Below are 10,510 nucleotides of genomic sequence, written 5' to 3' on the forward strand. Positions count from 1 at the left end.
GAGGTCCATCCCTATAAGATTGAATTTAGTAGAGTCCCTTTTCTCCATCTCTCTCCGAACGGTGAGCAGAAAGTTCAAGTTAGCTCAACACTAAACTTTCCCACTGCCATGTTTGTGTAATCACATTAGGGAAGCTGTACTTGGGATTTTCACAACCCTAACTCCTTGTGTGAGAAATCAGTGAAGTAAAATTGCAAAAAAATCATCACGGAATGTGAGATGCACAAAGACTTCTGGTTTTCTTGCTGAGAAACGCTGGGTATGTTTTTTTTTTGCCTGTAGGAGTCTTGCTGCCAGGGCCATTAGATTCAGCAGCTTGTGTTATTGTATAGGACATTGTGCCATGTTCTTGTGTAGCACACTTCCTTCTCTTATTTTTTTAAAAACCAAAGATCCTGATGTTTGATATGAAGTTTTGTTTCCAAGGATGACTTTTTCCTGGAATCCTACGGATCAATTTTAGGAGCATTCTTTACTGAAATGTTGTACATTTCTTTTTAAAAACGATGAATAAAACAGTTTTGTTAAATGTTTGTTGTCTTTTAATTATTTTGATCGATGTGATCAGGTACAGACCTCTCTTTTTCTCACACTCTGCCACCTTTTCACCTCCCTCTCTTTTTTTCTCTCTCTCTCTCTCTCTCTCCCTTCCCTCTGCTGCTCTCACACAGAATTACAGAATTGTTAAAAACAAAAAAACTGCGGATGCTGGAAATCCAAAACAAAAAATAAAAAATACCTGGAAAACTCAGCAGGTCTGGCAGCATCAGTGGAGAAGAAAAGAGTTGACGTTTCGAGTCCTCATGACCCTTCAACAGAACTGAGTGAAAATAGAAGAGGGGTGAAATATAAGCTGGTTTAAGGGTGGGAGAGAGAAGTGGGGTGGTGGTTGTAGGGACAAGCAAGCAGTGATAGGAGGAGATAACCAAAAGATGTCACAGACAAAAGAACAAAGAGGTGTTGAAGCTGGTGATATTATCTAAAAGAATGTGCTAATTAAGATTGGAGAGCAGGACAAGCAAGGTAGCTCTAGTGGGGGTGGGGTGAAATAAGACTAAAAGGGCATAAAAGGTATAGATAAATGATCCTCACTGTCCAAGGGCCCAAACACTCCTTTCAAGTGAAGCAACATTTCACTTGCATTTCCCCCAACTTAGTCTACTGCATTCGTTGCTCCCAATGCGGTCTCCTCTACATTGGAGAGACCAAATGTAAACTGGGCGACCGCTTTGCAGAACACCTGCGGTCTGTCCGCAAGAATGACCCAAACCTCCCTGTCGCTTGCCATTTTAACACTCCACCCTGCTCTCTTGCCCACATGTCTGTCCTTGGCTTGCTGCATTGTTCCAGTGAAGCCCAACGCAAACTGGAGGAACAACACCTCATCTTCTGACTAGGCACTTTACAGCCTTCCGGACTGAATATTGAGTTCAACAACTTTAGGTCGTGAGCTCCCTCCCCCATCCCCAGCCCCTTTCTGTTTCCCCCTTCCTTTTGTTTTTTCCAATAACTTATATAGATTTTTCTTTTCCCACCTATTTCCATTATTTTTAAATATTTTTAAATGTTTTATGCTCTCCCCACCCCCACTAGAGCTATACCTTGAGTGCCCTACCATCCATTCTTAATTAGCACATTCGTTTAGATAATATCACCAACTTTAACACCTATGTGTTCTTTTGTTCTGTTGTTTGTGACATCTTTTGATGATCTGCTTCTATCACTGCTTGTTTGTCCCTACAACCACACCACCCCCTCCACTTCTCTCTCTCTCTCTCTCCCCCCCACACACCTTAAACCAGCTTATATTTCAACTCTTTCTTGGACTCGAACTCAAGTTCTGTCGAAGGGTCATGAGGACTCGAAACGTCAACTCTCTTCTTCTCCGCCGATGCTGCCAGACCTGCTGAGTTTTTTCAGGTAATTCTGTTTTTGTTTTAGATAAATGATCAGTGGAATACATTAAAAATAATGGAAATATGTGGGGAAAAAAAATCTATATAAATTATTGGAAAAAACAAAAAGGAGGGGGAAGAAACGGAAAGGGGGTGGGGATGGAGGAGGGAGTTCAAGATCTAAGATTGTTGAACTCAGTATTCAGTCTGGAAGGCTGTAAAGTGCCTAGTTAGAAGATGGGGTGCTGTTCCTCCAGTTTGCGTTGAGCTTCACTGGAACATTGCAGCAAGCCAAGGACAGACATGTGGGCAAGAGAGCAGGGTGGAGTGTTAAAATGGAAGCGACAGGGAGGTTTGGATCATGCTTGCGGACAGACCACAGGTGTTCTGCAAAGCGGTCACCCAGTCTGCGTTTGGTCTCTCCAATGTAGAGGAGACCACATTGGGAGCAATGAATGCAGTAGACTAAGTTGAAGGAAATGCAAGTGAAATGTTGCTTCACTTGAAAGGAGTGTTTGGGCCCTTGGACGGTGAGGAGAGAGGAAGTGAAGGGGCAGGTGTTGCATATCTTGTGTGGGCATGGGGAGGTACCATAGGTGGGAGTTGAGGAGTAGGGGGTGATGGAGGACTGGACCAGGGTGTCCCGGAGGGAACAATCCCTACAGAATGCCGCCGGGAGGGGTGAGGGAAGATGTGTTTGGTGGTGGCATCGTGCTGGAGTTGGTGGAAATGGCGGAGGATGATCCTTTGAATGCGGAGGCTGGTGGGGTGATAAGTGAGGACAAGGGGGACCCTATCATGTTTCTGGGAGGGAGGGGAAGGCGTGAGGGCGGATGGGCCGGACACAGTTGAGGGCCCTGTCAACGACCGTGGGTGGAAAACCTCAGTTAAGGAAGAAGGAGGACATGTCAGAGGAACTGTTTTTGAAGGTAGCATCATCGGAACAGATGCGACGGAGGCGAAGGAACTGAGAGAATGGGATGGAGTCCTTACAGGAAGTGGGGTGTGAGGAGTTGTAGTCGAGGTAGCTGTGGGAGTCGGTAGGTTTGTAATGGATTTTGGTGGACAGTCTATCACCAGAGATTGAGACAGAGAGGTCAAGGAAGGGAAGGGAAGTGTCAGAGATGGACCACGTGAAAATGATGGAGGGGTGGAGATTGGAAGCAAAAGTAATAAATTTTTCCAAGTCCCGACGAGAGCATGAAGCAGCACCGAAGAAATCATCGATGTACTGGAGAAAGAGTTGTGGAAGGGGGCCGGAGTAGGACTGCAACAAGGAATGTTCCACATACCCCATAAAGAGACAGGCATAGCTGGGGCCCATGCGGGTACCCATAGCCACACCTTTTATTTGGAGGAAGTGAGAGGAGTTTAAGGAGAAATTGTTCAGTGTGAGAACAAGTTCAGCCAGACGGAGGAGAGTAGTGGTGGATGGGGATTGTTCGGGCCTCTGTTCAAGGAAGAAGCTAAGGGCCCTCAGACTATCCTGGTGGGGGATGGAGGTGTAGAGGGATTGGACGTCCATGGTGAAGAGGAAGCGGTTGGGGCGAAGGAACTGGAAATTGTTGATGTGACGTAAGGTGTCAGAGGAATCACGGATGTAGGTGGGAAGGGACTGGACAAGGGGAGAGAGAAGGGAGTCGAGATAGTGAGAAATGAGTTCCGTGGGGTAGGAACAGGCTGACATGATCGGTCTACTGGGACAGTTCTGTTTGTGGATTTTGGGTAGGAGGTAGAAGCGGGCTGTCCGAGGTTGGGAGACTGTGAGGTTGGAAGCTGTGGAAGGAAGATCTCCAGAGGAGATGAGGTCAGTAACAGTCCTGGAAACAATGGCTTGATGTTCAGTGATGGGGTCATGGTCCAGGGAGAGGTAGGAGGAAGTGTCTGCGAGTTGACGCTCAGCCTCTGCGAGGTAGAGGTCAGTGCGCCAGACAACAACAGCACCACCTTTGACAGCAGGTTTGATGACAATGTCAGGGTTGGATCTGAGAGAACAGAGAGAGACAGGTTAGAATGGGTGAGAGGAGCAGAGAAATTGAGACGACTAATGTCGCGCCGACAGTTCTCAATGAAAAGATCAAGAGAAGGTAAGAATCCAGAGGGAGGGGTCCAGGTGGAGGGAGAATATTGGAGGTGGGTGAAAGGATCCATTGAACCTTTTTTATTTTTTGTTCAGAATTGTTAAGGTGCAGAAGGAGGCCATTCGGCCCATTGTGTCTGCACCAGCTCTCTGAGCATTGTAACTTGGTGCCACTCTCCTGTCTTTTCCCCATAACCCTGCACATTGTTGCTATTTAAATAATCATTTATTGCCCTCTTGAGTGCCTCAGTTGAACCTGCTTCCACCACACTTCCAGGCCGTGCATTCCCGACTCAACCAGTCGCTGTGTGGAAAAGGTTTTTCTCACATCACATTTACTTCTTTTGCAAATCACTTTAAATCTGTGCCCTCTTGTTCCCTCGATGAGTTTGTGCCTATCTACTCTATCAAGCCCCCTCATGATTTTGAACACCTCAATCAAATCTCCTCTTCACTTTCTCCTCGCCAGAAGAACAGTCCCAACCTCTCCAAAATATCTTCGTAACTCAAGTGTCTCATCCCTGGAGCCACTCTGGTAAACCTCCTCTGCACTTTCTCCAATGCCATCACATCCTTCCTATAATGAGGTGCCCAGAACTCTACACAATATTACAGCTGAGGCTAAACGAGTGCCTTATATTGAGGGAACAGCGCCCCTAATTGGAGAATGCCCAGATTTCAGCCAGCCTGCTTGGAGGTGGTTTCTTTCCTTTTAAGGCAATATGCAAATATTAACATAGGGCATTATATCAGCTGCCTTTTCCCGATATAGAGGGATAAGTAAGCATGTTCTACAAAAGATAAGAAAAACGGAGCTGTCTGATCGAAAAGTATTATGAACAGGTTGACGTTATGATTTTTAAAAATGAGTGTGTGTGACTATGAGAGGTAGCGCTTGATACCAGCTGGCAGCGTGGGAGAGTTTTCAGGCATACTTACCTGGCAGGGGAGAGACCATGATCAGGAAGGTGGTTCTCCCAGGACGAGGCTAGTCCATTGCACTTCGGGTGTGCTGACGCCTGCGATGTCCCCAAATGCGGGATACTCGACTGCAAAATTTGTGGTAGTGGGGGACTGCGTTCGCGCTCTCCCCTGACTTAATCCCAAAAATAGACTTAAACAGGTTTTTATCTTGTACCTTATCCAATACGAGCAATATGGGCCGCAGAATGCTCCTTCCAAATCGAAAACAAAAACAGAATTGCCTGGAAAAACTCAGCAGGTCTGGCAGCATCGGCGGAGAAGAAATGAGTTGACGTTTCGAGTCCTCATGACCCTTCCACAGAACTCGAGTTCGAGTCCAGGAAAGAGCTGAAATATCAAAATCTAGATCTTCCAAATCTAGACTTTCTTGTTTTTCCTCTTGCAACTATCCAGCCCCCCCGTTCTTTTCCTCCCTGCAATTATCAACAGGCGATTATTCCATCTCCGCATCATTTTATCGCTGCCATTTGTTTTGTGGCCGACAAATCCCACGCACCATTTTTAACCCCGCATTTGCCCACTCCCAACATTCTCTCTCCAACCCCCATATAATATCCAACCCACGGTCAAAACAGTCCCTGCACTCTTTCCAGCACCCACCTCCCACCCCGTATCTCTCTGGACTCCTGTATAATAGCATCAATCAGCTATTCATTCATTTACACATTCAGCATTTAAAACATGCAGCTGCGAACTCACTATTTCAAACATGTACAAGGACCCTGTCCCCATGTTCCTTCTAATTACCCCCCTCCGAAATCAACAGCAGCCTCCCACCCCCCTCTGTATAATCTCCCCCCTTCAGCAGCCCTCCTCTGCGATTCCTACCTCCTCAAACTCCTGCCCCCACCCCCTCTTCCCATGTGTGAAGTCTTTCCCTGCCCCTTCTGCAGCTCTGCCCCTGCTGTGGGTTTATCTCATAAACAGGCTTTCCAGTCACTTTCCATTGTTTCTTCAAGACTTCAACAGCGCAAAGCGAAGAAACAAACAGAGAAAGAAAGCTGGAGAGAGACAGCAAGAAATCTGAACCCACAACCTCCGGAAAATGAATCGAAAAGGACCAGCGGGAATCCCGCTTCACGGTCACAGGATGATCGCGCAGCCTGAAACACACGCACTATCCCTGAGTCATAACACAACTTTAGACAGCTTCACGTTAGGACTTCTCATTTTCTCTTGTGGGGCTCCCGTTCCCCACACACCGGAGGCTGACATGTAAGGTTTAGATTGCAAGGCTGGGCTACTTTAACCCCAGCATTATCTTTTTGAAACTCCAGGACCGCAGCCCAACAGGAACTGGTTAACCGCAAACCAGGGCCCCGGAGAGGCAATGAAATCTCGGGGTAAGAAACAGACACAATCTCAGGTGGGCCCAGCCTTGGAGAAGCTCTCAGTCCGTCCCCTCTGGAGGAAGCTCCTGAAGAGGAAGAGTCCTTGTCGCAGTCTGGATCTTCACATTGCAGGTTTCCAAATAGAAATTCCTTCAGTCCATAGTGTCTACAATTTGATCTCCAGGTGTTTCACCATGATGGACTTAGTCATTTTGAGCAGTGATTTAAAACGAACAGCTCTTGGAGAGGTTTGTCCTGGTGGTGTGCGAAATCCTGAGTGAAAGCAATGTCAGCACTGGAAGAATTTTAAAGGTATAATTTGAATTGTGTTTAAATGGATCGCAAAACTAACTGTTTCAACACTATTCATATTATATAGGGAACTATTCTTCTGATAGATTGGCATTCTTACCTGGTCTGGCCCTATACCCACCTACTGTCCAACACTAACCTGGTTGACAATGAACTGCACTCTGCAAACCACTCAGTTGTATCAAACTGCTACTTAAAGAGGTTAAAGAAGGAAGTTCACCAGGGATAGGTAATACATGTCAGCAATAGCCACATCTGAAAAATAAATTTGTCAAAAAGCAGAGACTGGCTGGTTCTAGTTTCCATGTTTTACCCTAAAGCTGACTTCTCACAAGAAATCAGCTTGAAACTTGTGGAGTTTCCAGCAAAGAAACAGGATGTTCGGCCTGACTCGACCCTGCTGGTGCTTTATGCTCCAGACAAGCCTCCTCCCACTCCTCTTCACCACCTCCTATCAGCATATCCCTCAGCTCCTTTCTCCCTCCTGTATTTATGTAGTTCACAGAATATCAGAATTTTAACGGCACAGAAGGAGGCCATTCGGCCCATCATGTCTGCACCGGCTCTCCCAATGAGCATTATGACCTAGTGCCATTGCCCTGCCTTTTCCCTGTACCCCTGCACATTGGATGATTATTTGAATAGAAACAATGCCCTCTTGAATGCCTCGATTGAACCTGCCTCCACCATTCTTCCAGACAGTGCATTCCAGACCCGAACCACTTGTGTGAAAGAGATGCAGTGCATCTTGTAGATGGTACACATTGCTGCCACTGTGTGTTGGTGGTAGAGGGAGTGAATGTTGAAGGTGGTGGATGGGGTGCCAATCAAGCGGGCTGCTTTGTCCTGGATGGTGTTAAGCTTCTTGAGTGTGTTTGGAGTTGTTTGAATTGCTGGAAGAGCAAGGACCACAGGGTTATAAATGTTGGGAGCTGTACTTTACAACTGACCCACATTAAATCCGACTGGGAAATGTTTTTATTGCTAACACTGGCAGGAAAATTGGGCTTTCCAGTACTTCACATCAAATCACTTTAACGAGCACAAAAATCAATCACTTTCCTCACAAAACGAAATACTCTGGGGAACAATGGAATAGTCAGTTGGTCTCAAACCTCAGAGAAGCGTTTCCAACCCTTCAGGATTAGCCTGGGGCCTCCAGGAATTGGAGATTAATTTCTAGGTCAATGGGGGAGATAGTGGGATAGTGGTATTGTCATTGGACTAGAATCCAAACACAGGTTCAAATCCCATCATGGCAGCTGCTGGAATTTAAATTCAATTAATAAAACATGGAATTATAAAGCTAGCTGTAATAAGTCCATCAGGTTCAGAAATGCCCTTTAATGAAGGAAATCTGCTGTCCTTACCTGGTCTGGCCCACATGTGACTCTAGATCCACTTTTAGCCGCCCTCTGAAATGGTGTGGTAAGCTATTCCACTCAAGGGCAACTAGAGATGGGCAGCAAATGCTGGCCTTGCCAGTGATGCCCAGATCCTATGAAAGAATATCTAATTCATCCATTCTGGCAATGAAGAGTCTCTTTGTTTCGAAATTGGCTGTAGGATGGCGGGTGATGGACATGTCGGGTGGCCAATGGCAGGGTGGGGTGATTCATGGCAGGAGATCTTGTGACAAGACCTCCAGAAATACGTCCAACCAGAGTTGGTGACCCCACGCACAGGAATTATAAATGTGGAATTCACTGGCTCCATCATTATGCTTTGCCAACGTTTTTCTTTCTGCAGAAACATCATTGATGTTATTAAAGAGTTAACCCAGAAACCCTTATGATCCATAATTATTATCAAATTATCTTGGAATACACGAGAAAGTTGCAATTAACTCTTGGCACCAGCAGGGGTCGATGATAGCCTAGTTTTGGAATGGTGATAAGTTGCATTGAGGGAGATTATAAACTTACTGTCTGAGTATAAAACCAACCTTTCAGGTGATCTGCAGTTGTAGAAAGTGCTGGCTTTTCAATTTCTTTCATTTCTGTAAAAATTACAGAAAACTGTTTCTATTAATAGAATTCCCAGCACTGAAACAGGCCATTCAGTCCATGTAGTCTATGCTGGTGTTTATGTTCCATATGAATCTCTTTCCACCGTCTCTTCATCTCACTGTATCAGCACAGCCTTCTATTCCTATCTCCCTCGTGTGTTTACCTATATTCCCCATTAAATACGCCTCTACTATTCGTCTCAACCACTCCCTGTGGTAGCGAGTTCCACATTCTCCCCGTTCTCAGGATAAAGAGGTTTCTCCTGAATTCCCTATTGGATTTATTACAGGCCTTTGTCTATGAGCATGATAGCATTTTGGTAGGATTACTGGACTAGTAACCCAGTGGCCTAGGCTAATGCTGCAGTAACAAGAATTCAAATCCCACCACAGTGGTTGAGGAGTTTAAACTCAGTTTATGAATAAAATGCTCATTTCATTAATCACAATCATGAAACTGTGGGAGCGTCATTAAAAACCCATCTGCTTGACACCTGATATCCTACAGAAGGAAAAAGCACTGTGGCTGTACCTACACTAGATGGACTGCAGCAGTTCAAGAAGGTGGCTCACCTCCACCTTCTCAATTAGGGATGGATAAAACATGTTGACCTGGCCAGTGATGTTCACATCCCAGGAATGAATATAAAATATTTCCCTTTTGCTTTCTTCATGCTTCTACCCACACCCCACCCCACCCCCCCCACCCCCCCCAACCCTTTCCCTGCCTCCATTGTTCATTTCTTGTGGATCTAGTTCTGACAAAAGGTCATCAGCCTGAATCATTAGTTCTCCACAGGTACTGCCTGACCTCACGAGTGTTTCCAGCATTTTGTAAGTTCTCTCTTGGATTTTCAACATTGGCGGTATTTTGCTTTTGACTCAATGTTGAGCTCAGATCAAACCTCTTTAAAACCTCAAAGGATAAAATTAGGTGTACAGCAAATGATGCTACATTAATGACCTCACCTTCCAAACCTGTGACCACTACCATCTAGAAGGACAAAGGCAGCAGATGCATGGGAACACCACCACCTGGAAGTTCCCCTCCAATCCACTCACCATCCTGACTTGGAAACATATCGCCGTTCCTTCACTGTCGCTGGGTCAAAATCCTGGAACTCCCTCCTGAACAGCACTGTGGGTGTACCTACACCACATGGACTGCAGCGGTTCAAGAAGGCAGCTCACCACCACCTTCTCAAGGGCAACTAGGGATGGGAAATCAATGCTGGCCCAGCCAGTGATGCTCATAGACTCATAGACATTTACAGCACAGAAGGAGGCCATTCGGCTCATTGTGTCCACGCCCGTCAACAAAGATCTGACTACACTAATCCCATTTTCCAGCACTTGGCCCATAGCCCTGGAGGCTATGGCAACACAAGTGAATATCTAAATATTTCTTAAATGTTACAAGAGTTTCTGACTCAACCACCCTTTCAGGCAGTGAGTTCCAGACTCCCAACACCCTCTGGGTGAAAATCTTTCTCCTCAACTCCCCTCTTAGCCCTCTACCTCTTACCTTAGATCTATGCCCACTGATTATTGACCCCTCTATTAATGGAAAAAGTGCCTTCCTATCCACCCTATCTCTGCCCCTCATAATCTTACAGACCTCTATCAGGTCTCTTCTCAACCTTCGCTGCTCCAAGGAAAACAACCCCAGCTTATCCAATCTTTCCTCATAGCTCATACCCTCCAGCCCAGGCAGCATCCTGGCTCATGTCCCATGAATTAATGTTTTAAAACGATCTCCAACACCAATTTTCTAACCTGGCTACAAGTTAAAAATCTACCCCATCATTAACGATTCCTGGTACTTGCACTCTCGTTTCTGTTGTAAGGGTTGTTAGTAAGTCTCACAAAGAGGTTCAGAGGCTTGTAATGTTGAACATTA

General features: G+C 45.8%; 1 non-coding gene across 1 annotated transcript; it reads left to right on the forward strand.

The window, feature by feature from the left end:
• Positions 1–4,906: 4,906 nt before the first annotated feature.
• Positions 4,907–5,070, forward strand: LOC121293438. Its single transcript, XR_005946519.1, has one exon. It is a non-coding gene; the product is annotated as a U1 spliceosomal RNA (small nuclear RNA).
• The last annotated feature ends 5,440 nt before the right edge of the window (positions 5,071–10,510 follow it).

This window comes from Carcharodon carcharias, chromosome 21, assembly GCF_017639515.1.
Source record: "Carcharodon carcharias isolate sCarCar2 chromosome 21, sCarCar2.pri, whole genome shotgun sequence".
NCBI lineage: Eukaryota > Metazoa > Chordata > Chondrichthyes > Lamniformes > Lamnidae > Carcharodon > Carcharodon carcharias.